Source organism: Tachypleus tridentatus, chromosome 4, assembly GCF_004210375.1.
Source record: "Tachypleus tridentatus isolate NWPU-2018 chromosome 4, ASM421037v1, whole genome shotgun sequence".
Classification (NCBI taxonomy): domain Eukaryota; kingdom Metazoa; phylum Arthropoda; class Merostomata; order Xiphosura; family Limulidae; genus Tachypleus; species Tachypleus tridentatus.
In genome coordinates, this window is record NC_134828.1 from 105,374,753 (window position 1) to 105,386,379 (window position 11,627).

At 35.4% G+C, this 11,627-nt stretch overlaps 1 long non-coding RNA gene across 1 annotated transcript; it reads right to left on the minus strand.

Annotated features, from left to right (window-relative positions):
• Positions 1 to 5,927: 5,927 nt before the first annotated feature.
• On the minus strand, positions 5,928 to 10,280 carry LOC143248396 (uncharacterized). The gene is made up of 3 exons (XR_013026967.1): positions 10,178 to 10,280; positions 7,919 to 8,007; positions 5,928 to 6,049 (listed from the first exon to the last, which is right to left on the minus strand). It is a non-coding gene; the product is annotated as an uncharacterized LOC143248396 (long non-coding RNA).
• Between the last annotated feature and the right edge of the window lie 1,347 nt (positions 10,281 to 11,627).

Here is an 11,627-nt window from a genome sequence, read left to right on the forward strand (position 1 = left end):
AATCCCACTCTACATTGGTAAAACAAATAGCCTCAGAAGAGTTGGTGGTAGGTGGTGATGACTAGCTACTTTCCCTTTAGTATTACACTACTAAAGTTGTGTTTGCTGTGATGGGTATTCGAACCCGCGACTCTCAAAATGGAATCGATTACTCCTGATACGCGAAGCATTGAACTTTTATTATTATAATTGGAAACTTCATTCGCTAATGAACACAGCAACCATTAAGAACAGCGAGAACTAATTAAAAACATTATCTAGGTTTGATCACGCACGTAATTCTGTGTAAGGAACGAAATTGTGATTAGTTAGTTTAGTAAGTTCGCTAGAGGATATTAGGATATAAAGTCCCCACGGCTGAAAGGGCGAGCATGTTTGGCATGACACAAATCATAGGAACTTTGGCAAAAATTAACGACGTTCTTTATTGCAATCTGAAAATTTTCTATTATAAACCCCAAGATGTAATTTGTAAAATTCTAAAAATGACTTCTTAGCAAATAGCTACACTTTTAATTTAAAAAAAAAATTCTTATACGGTCAATTTTTGTCACGAAAATTAAGCCACAGACGAGTTTTTCTTTTCCTACCCACAGATGGCGCCCATGCAGAGCTAGATGCTGTCGTATGTAGTCATAAGATGACTTATTTGCTCCTTCAAAAGAAATTACAGAATTTTATTTTGATGTGATTCCAGGCTTTCCTGCAATTTCCATGTCAGACCATCATAAAATTCTGAAGAAACCAAATGAAAGGAAACAAATGAATAATTAGACGTTTTGTTGAAAACGATAATAAAAGTTTGTTTAAATCATGATATCACAACCTTATGTAATTCCACTGTAAACGCCTGTTTTTGGAGTTTATAAACATAAACAGGTAAATGAGAATTTTACCCGTGTATTTATTCAATGGATAATGTGTAAGTAACGATGATATGAAATACTAAAATAACGTAAACAACGTTGAAGCTTTGCTTGTTAAATCAAATATTAATTGTGCTATGTTTAATTGGTTAATTTTTAGATTTCATGACATCGAGTACATGAACATGTCAATAGAATGGTAACTAGTCGATTACTTCTACCGAATCGAGTACACGAACATGTCAATAGAATGGTAACTAGTCGATTATTTCTACCGAATCGAGTACACGAACATGTCAATAGAATAATAACTAGTCGATTACTTCTACCGAATCGAGTACACGAACATGCCAATAGAATGGTAACTATTTGATTATTTCTACCAAATTAACTTATCTTTACTGGATGGTTGATATTTTAATCGCTTTTACCGTTAACTAATCTAAAAGACATAATATAGATCTCATTTCTATTTAATTTAAGATAAAATTAGAATAATGAAACTGCCGAATCTGACACGTTAATAACTATTACTAAATGCCAGCGTGTTAAAGGGATTCTAAAGCACACAGAGATATAAATAAAGACAAAAATACAATTTTGTAACTTATTTTAAAAAAGGAAAATAAAGGTGCAACTTACAATACCTCGTATGATGACTTGCATGATTCCATTGTCGAAGCACTCATTACCCTGCTACTGGTGTTGTGCCAGGAAGAAGTAAGAAAACTGTAAAACTGACACAAACAACAACTTGCTTTTAATTAATTAAATTTGCCATTTCCTGTATCAAACAAATTGTACGAAAACTACTGTTATCTTAGCATTAATAGAGTATCTTAGGAATAGTACAGTATGTTATAATGTTCACTTCTGTTCTTAATTGTTCAGGGGAAAGTCTTACGGCAAGAAGAATCGAGTTTTGATAACTCTGGTAAGCAAAAAAAACGTAACTCAATGTGCTGCTTTGCGGTAAACAACAGACAAACCTTATTTTGAAATGTTTTCACTTTGGCGCAACCTTGTTTGGTTTTTCTTTTTCTGTAGATGTTTACAACGTGTAACACACGACTGCGTGGTCTGCTTGTTTGCTTTGAATATCGCGCAAAGCTTCACGAGAGCTAACGCAGATAGCCGTCCCTAATTTAGCAATGTAAGGTTAGAGCGAAGGTCATCACCACCCACCTCCAACTCTTTGGCTACCAAGAGATTGTAACATTATAACGCCCCTACAACTGAAAGGATGAGCATGTTTGATGGAACAGGGACTCGAACCTGCGACCCTCAGATTTCTAGTGCAGTACCTTAAACACCTGGCCATCTCGAACCCTTCAAGAAAGCATAGGTGGCAGTTTTTAAAATTAACAACTAAGGTTGTAATAATATGAAAAGTGAGAAAAGCCACAGAGCTAATGGAGACGAAGAAGTTAATATTGTTAAGACAGTAATTATTTCTTGTATATTAAATAGATGGACTGCCGAATAACTCATAACACTTTATTAATAGCAATAGTCCAGTTTATTCTTCTGCTTCTGTATGAACGTAGGTTCACTACGGTGAATAAAGTGTGATTTAAAACATGATATATACACGTTACACTGTCATAAGAAACCCAATGTTGTTGTTTTGGTTTACTATTCTTGCTCATAGGTCCTCCATGGGGGCAGCAGTTAGTCTACGGATTTACAACATTAAAACCAGGGGGTCGATTCTCCTGATGTGGCTTTGCTATAAGAAAAAAACAACACACTCACGCACACAAACATATACATTTATCTAGAGTTACTGTTGTGGAGTGGAATTCCTCTAAACTAGTAAAACTCAGTGATCAGTTATGATTCGAAGGGTATATTAGGTTTCAGCTTTATTATATTAAGTATACGAATCTACGTAAAATATTTTCTCAACCCAAACGAGCCATTTTTACATATATATTTCCACTTTTTGCTGCTGATGTGCAGCCCAACAGGTGGCAGTAGGTGTTATCGACTGGTGGCTTGCCTTTTAGTCTATCACTCTAGATAGCGCAGATGGTACTCGAGCTTTGTTTAAAATTCAACAATAAATCACATTAAATAATAAGTACATTACGAATTAATGGAATTATTTATTCATTTTATATAATAAAATTTTGCGTCACATTCCTCAAAATGTGCCGTAAAAATTTATAAACACAGTATTTGTATTTTTTATATTATAATATGTTAATTTTGATTTGCAAAAGAAGTTCAGTTTCGTTTGAATTTCGCGCAAAGTTATACGAGGGCTACACTGCATAACGAAGTTTTTGCTTCTTGAACGCTGTTGGATGTTCCTTATAGATTTTTGGCTGCTGATCACGAAAATCACATCCAAATTTACCCATCACGTACCGTTTCATCGAAATTTTCAGTTTTGTCATGTTTTTCTTATATTTGTGTTCAAAAATTTTCGTTTCTGTAAGAGACCTATGAAAAATGTTTTCTGCAGTCTGGCCATATCCAGGCATTAAATCAGGCCAGGTTGGAAGCTGTTCTGTGGAAGTATGCAGCCCAGAGCCAGCTTGACACTGTTTCAACAGGCTATAAAAGTGGCTTGCATACACAGATGCTGCTCATTGGATTAATATAGACCTTATAGTGTGTACGTATTGCTTCAGAATATAGTATTTGTAGCACTGTAGCACTCAGTAGCACTGTAACAAGTAAGTTAGATGTTATAGACGTTTTGCAGGACGATGGTGTCGGTCAATATGCCTCATCAATGTCGTCACAGCCGCGACACATTGTGCTATATTTGTGGCGAGTATACACTTGTTCATCAGAGATGCTGAATGAATGCTCTTGTGAAGAAATCATATCATCTGTACTTCGGCTGTAAAATTGGTGATCAAGACCAGGAATGGATGCCTGACATTTGTTGTGCGACATATGCTGTCTGTCTGATAGCTTGGCTCAGAGGCAATCGAAAGACAATGCCGTTTGCTGTCTCGATGATATGGCAAGAATAGAAAGACCATGTGACGAACTGTTACTTCTGTTTGACTTATGTGTCTGGTTTCTCTGTCAAAAACAAGAAGTCAATTGAATACCCTAATCTCCCTTCAGCAATAAAACACATGCCACATGACGACAATCTTCCCATTCCGAACACACCAGAGGAATGAACCTTAGACGAAACAGATGAAGAAACTTCAATGCAGGGAACTGGCAGTGACACTGATCCGGATTTTGAACCGTGCTCCTCAGGCGATCCACATCTCATAACACAGTCAGAATTAAACGATCTGGTCAGAGATTTGGGTTTTTTAAAAGCAAAAGCTCAATTGGTGGGTTCGAGACTGCAGGAATGTTGTTTCCGTCACCAGGTACGAAAATTACTGTTGTCAAAGCCGCCAAGATGATATAACCAAATTTTTTGCACAACTTGACAGTCTCTGTTTCTGTGTTGACATTGTTTTCTGCTTTGGGTTGTGACCATGACCCGCAAGAGTGGCGTCTCTTTATTGATTCATCAATGTTAAGCCTCAAAGCTGTTCTGTTACACAATGACAACGTTCACCCTTCAATACCTGTTGGCTATGCGACACACATAAAAGAAACCTACGAGAACATGGAAATGTTGCTGAATCACATCCAGTACAGCAAGTACAACTGGAATATTTGTGGAGATCTGAAAGTCGTTGCTCTGTTACTGGGACTGCAGCTTGGCTATACAAAGTACTGTTGTTTCATCTGTGAATAGGACAGTCGTGCCATAGAGTCACATTGTTCTAGACAGAGCTGGCCACTCCATAAAAAGTTTGTTCCAGGACAGAAAAATGTGGCGCATGAATCGTTTGTCGACCAAGCAAAGATTTTTTTGCTTCCTTTTCAAATACAATTGGGACTTATGAAGAATTTCATGAAAGTAATGAACAAAGAAGGAAAAGGTTTTCGTTATTTAAGACAGATGTTCCCAAGAATAACTGAGGCCAAGAGCAAAGAGAGCATTTTTGTTGACCCTCAGATCAGACATGTTATGAGTGACAAGCGGTTCAAAGATCTGTTAGTTGGGCCGGAAAAGATTGCCAGGAAAGACTTCAAAGGCGTTGTTGACAATTTTCTTGGCAATTACAGAACCCCACATTACAATCAGCTGGTAGACAAACTTCTCAAAGCATACAAAACAATGAAGTGCAACAAGTCACTCAAGATTCATTTCCTCCACTCACACTTGGACTTCTTCCCTGCAAACCTCGGTTCTGTTAGTGACGAACACAGTGAAAGGTTTCACCAGGACATTGCTTCAATGGAAAACAATATCAGTGCAACTGGAATCCGTCAATGCTTGCTGACTACTGTTGGACACTGCAATGTGATGCACCGGATATTGAATACAAACGATAATCAGGAGCAAAACACTTTAAATTATGTTGAACTTAATAGCATATTAGAAACATAAACACAATTAAATACGTTATTGCTGGTAAATAGTTAACTGTCTATTTCTCAGGGTTCCTACTGATAAAGCAAAACCAAAACTATATTTGTGCATACTCACCAGGTACCTGTCACAATCAGCAAAATGTTTTGCTTCCTGAAAGCTGTCTCTAATTTAGCAGTGTAAGACTAGAGTGAAGGCAGTTAGTCTTCACCACCCACTGCCAACTCTTGGGCTACTCTTTTACCAATGAATAGTGGGATTAACCATCACTTTCTAACACTTCCATGGCTGAAAGGGCGAGCATCTTTGATGTGATGGGGTTTCGAACCTGTAACCCTCGGATTAAGAGTCGAGTACCTTAATCACATGGCAATGCTGGGCCCGCTCACGAAGTCCCACCTTCTATATATTAACTGCCTTAATGCTAAATATTAAGTTTATATTCATTATATTTACAAAATATAATTTTTTTTTGAGTGCTATGTTGTTCTATATTTAAAATGATATTAATTTTTACTATATCCCTCAGTGGCAGAGTGGTATTTCTGCAGACTTACCTTAGTAGAAATTGAGTTTTGATACCTGTTTTGGATGAAACACAAATAGTCCATTCCGTAGCACTGTGCTTAACAACAAAGAAACGTTGTTACTGTAGCTAACCATTGCATAAGAATTGTAAAAACGTACCAGTTTGGCAAATATATGTCATATCTACTGTCCTGTGGTTCACTGATAAGTCTGAGAGCTTATGATGTTAAGAATCGACTTCAGACAGCCCCTATGGACAGAACAAATGTTCAGTTTTGAGCTTAACAACAAACAAACAAAAATAAAAAAAAAAACAAAAAACAGTGTATCTAGCTGATAAAAGAACCACAACTTGAATATATTGTGTAAAGTTGTTACAAAGTCCTGTCAGTACTTATATATATATATATATACTCTTTCTAACTGGAAAGTTAAAATATTCTCATCTGTATGTCGTATGGAAACATTTTATCACATGTGTAGTTTACCTTCCCCTCACTGAACAGATAAAATAGAAAATGTCTTTCCTTGTATACAAATTGGATTATGGAAAAAATGCATAGAAAAATGATGCATACTGGATTTATATCACAGTTGCAGGACTATTGTTAAGATACATAACTGTCAGACAAAACATAATCAGACATACTATGATGGTGTGTTGAGGCTCCAAAATCATTTTAATATAACATATTCAGCCTCTTTATAAGTGTATATATGCATTTTTAGCATTTATATATATAGATACACACACTTGTTTGTATTTTTTGTTCACAGTTAGCAATGATCCAATTCTCAAACTTTTTTTTGTATCACTCTAACAGAGAAGACAATGTTTGGCTAACAATGAGAAAAAATATGTATTACTGGAAAGCAAGGCCAGGAAGCTGAAACATTTAAGTACTTATTATGTTGTATGTATTTAAGGTCATATGATATGTGGTAATTATTTATGAGTGCACATATGGAATTATGAGAATTTGATAAACTTCCTATAAAAGTTACAGATGCTTTACTCCTTAAAAAGGTTCTTAATTCTGAGCTTATATGCTGTCACCTCACTGAGCTTACAAATGAGACAACCACACAGACAAAGTTCCAACTGTGGAATGAAAATATGGGAAAAAAAAAAAAAAAGAAATTGAAAAGCTATATCTCAAGAGCTGACAGGTCTGAAAGAAAAAATTGAGGGATTATTTTTGTCATGTAAATCTGAATATGTTCAGTAAAAAAAATATATCAAGTAATTTCTAACATAGATAATAAAACTGTTTGTTGAACAGATTGTATGATTGTTACAAGAGTGGTAACTGATTTTGAATGGCTGATAAAATTAAGTTATATCTTTTAAACTTGGAATATTTATGTGAAGTGTGGTAATTCTAGAAAAAATAACAAACAAACAAGTGGAATAAGTATTGGTAAAAGTATGTAAGTTTGTATTTGAAAATCACAAAGTGAACCAGTTTGTGGAAATTACAGTGATTTTTTTTCAGACTGCTGCATGAGGAACAACAAAAGTAAAATGGGTTCAGTTAATAAAATGCACAAAACAAAGATGATGTTAAACTCTGTAAAGGAAGGGAACAACTGTTCAAATTCAAAGAATAATAGTTTATTTTGGATATTCATTCAAAGCTATATGTGCTATACACCACTCATTTTTGAACTGACAGATTAGTAAGGAAAACAGTGACTGTAGTAAACATTGTCAATTTTTGAATAGAGGAATTTTGGCTCTCACTGTTCTATACACCCATAGACAAAAACACACAGCACTATTTTTGATTACAATGGAATGCAAGCCATGCACTCTCTCAAATTCACAATCCTGCATAATAACCACGAGTTCTAGTCTAGCCTAAAGAATAACAGTTAGCAGGTTAGACAATGAATCTGAGGATCCATGGTTTGCATCTCATTGCTGCAGAGAAACTTATTAAAACTTCACACAAATATACCATCTGAATGTTTTTTTTTCACAGATGAGCTACAGCTAGAAAAAATTCTAATAAAAGCTTAAATCATTTATGCATGCAAAAATATTTAGTACTCAGCACAATAAATAATTTAAAACAAATTGGTATACTTTAGAAAATAAATTTCAAAACTTGCTTACCTGCAGCTTCTTCAGATTCAAGTTGGTAAGTGGGGTGGTCTGTCTTTACTCAGTTCAAATAAAGGTACTTTTTCACTGGCTATTGAAAACTGTTAGAAAAGGTATTATGAAAACAGTCTTCATGGGATGATGTTCAAAGTACATATATAGATTCTGACTTAAGTATGTAAGTAGATTAATTCTTTATACATGTATTTGTAATAAGTTATGGCTCATTTACATAAGCACGTGGAATGCAAAAGAATATATGAAAAGAAACTGAAGTTTATAAAAATTCAAAATAGTTTTTATACTGTTTAGGTTAACTGTACTTTATTGAAAACAGTGTTCAAAAGGTCAATTCGAGTGCTGAGATTATGTTCTATTATTCAACATTATTTCGATAATATGTTAAGATTTTGTAATAAATGGTGGGGTAAATCACAGCCAAAGCATCTTGATGTATTTTCCAATACTGCATATGAATTTTGGCTACCAAGACCATATTTAAGCAGAACAAAGGCCCAAAAGTCTATTGAGTTGCACCTTAGGATGTGATAAGCAAGTATTGAAGAGTATTACTGCAATTTCAATTTCTTTGGCCATCTTTCTCCAAGAAACAGCATCAATTTCAAGGCATAACTGGAAACATGTTAACTTGTAGCTTGTCAGCCTTCATTAGCCTCAAATCCTTAATTATTATCTGTCAACAGTACTAGGAAATGCACGTATCATGATAGCTTTCTCTGCATGTCAAAGTATTATCTATACTCTTTTGTAGCAATCACCTTCATTTCATGTATGAAGACACTGCTGTGGATTACGTTTTTTTGGAACATGTTGGTGTCTTAAAGGCTGATAACAAGTTTTTCCAAGGAGATCACTGAAGGTTTAAGCCTTTAAAATATCATGTGCTTTGTCTCTACATTATTTATAAAGTTCACTGTATGAATTCTTATCTTCCCAAAGACCTTAGGTACTCCTCCAGCAACAAGTGTTATATATGGCAGCTTTTCACTGTCGATTGGTAAGAAATTCACCCTGAACCAAACATACAGATGATAATGTGCTGTGTTGCCAGTAATCTCATGGCTGACATTTATTAGTGCATACCATTGAATTAGTAAAAATAACTCAATTCTTGAAAATATGAGCAGTTGATAAAAATATATAATTATAGAACTAAGGAAAAGAAAGCCAAATGTCAAACGTTTTGCACCAAACATTCACAAATGTTTTATTTCCGAGTACAACAGTTTTATCTGTAAAGACATTGTCAGGTACAGACAGAGACAGTCTGTAAAATATGTAACCTAAACCAAGTGCTAAAAACTGATCAAAAACCAACAACAGATTTCCTAAGATTCAATTCCAAATATTGTCATACTTTATTCTAGTTTGTAAACTAAATTATATTTTATACTGATTTTTGTCACCATGGATAACATTAGTATTCTTGTATGAGTTTAAGCTTGGTTACAATACAGAGACAGCAATGTGTAATATCATTGATGCATTTGGTGACAGCACAGCATTGGTTTAGATTTCACTTTGGTGTGACAAGTTTTTTAAATAAACCTCTAGGCCATCCTTAGACACAATTAAGAAGGAAGAATTTGAGGCCTTAGTTGAATCAGATACCCACCAAACTGTAAGAGAACTTTCTGACATTATTGAAGTTTCCCAACATCTTAGAGCAACTGGTAAGGTGTAAAAGCTCAATAAATGGGTACCTCGGGAATTAATTGAAAACCATCAAATAACAAGTTCAAATTTGTTCCTCACTCCTTATTCCCCCCCAAAAAAAACCACCTGTTTCTCTATACAATTGTCACCTGTGATGAAAACTGGATTCTTGACAACAATCAACAACAATTTAGACAGTGGCTTGAAGAAGCACCAAAACCAACTGTTCATCCTAAGAAGTTTATGGTCAGTGTGTGATGATTGTCAGCAACTGTGATCCATTATTCATTCTTAAACAATGGACAAACAATAACAGCAGAAACATGCTATTGTGAACATGGAATTATGCTTCAAAAGTTGTCATGAAAACATCCAGCATTAGTCAATGGTAGTGGACCCATACTGTTTCATGACAATACTCGATCTCATGTCTCACACATTACTGTCTAAAACCTAAACAAATTTCAATATGAAACTTTACCTCATCCACCACATTTATCAAATCTTTCCCCTACAGATTATCTCTTTTTTAAAAGATTTGGAAATTTTTTTAATGAAAAAAAACATTTGCAAACCAAACATCAATTACAGTACCTTCGAAGACTTCACTGCATCAAAGGACATCCAACTCTTTAAATACGGCATTTATAAACTTGCAACTGGCTGGCAGAAGTGTATTGGATCTAAAGGAGCTTATTTTGATTAAATAATTTAAAAGACAATTAGATGGACTTATTTCACATTTTCCTTTAAAAATCTGACATTTCATATAAAACAACCTGATATTTTGAATCAACTGTGAGTTGCATTGTAAGTTAGATGAAATAATCAAAGTTCATCTCAAATATTACTATCTATTATATATGTTTAACACTGACAGTGGCTGGATTACACATCTAACTTGATTCAATAACTATCTGACAACAATCAAGTGAAATAAACAAAATACCAGAGGTGTACAATTCTATTAGAACTTAAAACTTTTATTCACATTAATTCTATTAGGAAATTCTCTACTTTTAAACACATTTTTATTCCACAAGTTTTGATTCCAAAAATATTAATCCTTTGAAATATTTTTTTAGAACGTACTCTAATAATATTTGTACAATTACACGTATGCCACAGAATGAGTAACATCCAACATTAATTTTTTTCAAAGTCACTCAAATAGTATAAAAAAATTGGTGTTCGAGCAGGATCCGGTGTCGTACTTTTCGATGCTGGGAAGGGCCAGATAGAGGCTATTACTCTGCCTTGATGCGGACTATAAGCGCCTGGGTTCCGGGACGTTTTACCAACTTTGGCGGCCGGACGTCTTGCCCCTTTGTGCGTTAGTGGGGTCGGGTGGAGGTCGGCTTCTGAGTCGCCCTGCCTACACTCTTGCTTCTTCTCTATTTCTCTGTTTTCATGTTTTTCTTTGGTGTTTTGTATATTTTTAATGTTTTTTTCATTTGTATATATTTCATATTTGTATCTATTTAGTGTTTTTTCTTCATTTGGATATATTAATGTTTGTATCTATTTAGTGTTTTTCCCCATGTAACGCCTTTTTGTACTGTTTTATTTGTTGTAAATAAATTCAAAATTGGCACAGTGATTTTGGTGCCGTCGTTTGCCGTGCCCGTTACGGATATTGCATTGTTTCTTAACGTGCGTCGGCTTCGTCCGTGAATCTTGGTCGTGTGCTGTAAATTAGTGTTTTCGTGGGAGTGTGTGTACAGTGCTGTGTCGGTCGGTATGGCTAAGGCCGCGGTCTATCTGATTTATGGTGCCCGCGGCTACGCTATCATAGGCGGTCATAGACGCCGTGAATGCTACTGTCGGGGGTAGCCATACTGAACGTCTCCAACATTTTGGCAGCGGGCGTTATGTGGCGTTGCTGGTGTCGGCCGCTCACGCCCATTGCCTGCTGGACCAAGGATACTTTCACTTGAGGGACGAGAGCGTGCTCGTGGAGCCGGCCGGACAGAAAGTCATGTGGATCACCCTCAGTTCGGTTCCCTACGAACTGTCTCATGACGTCGTTAAGGACGTGCTGTCG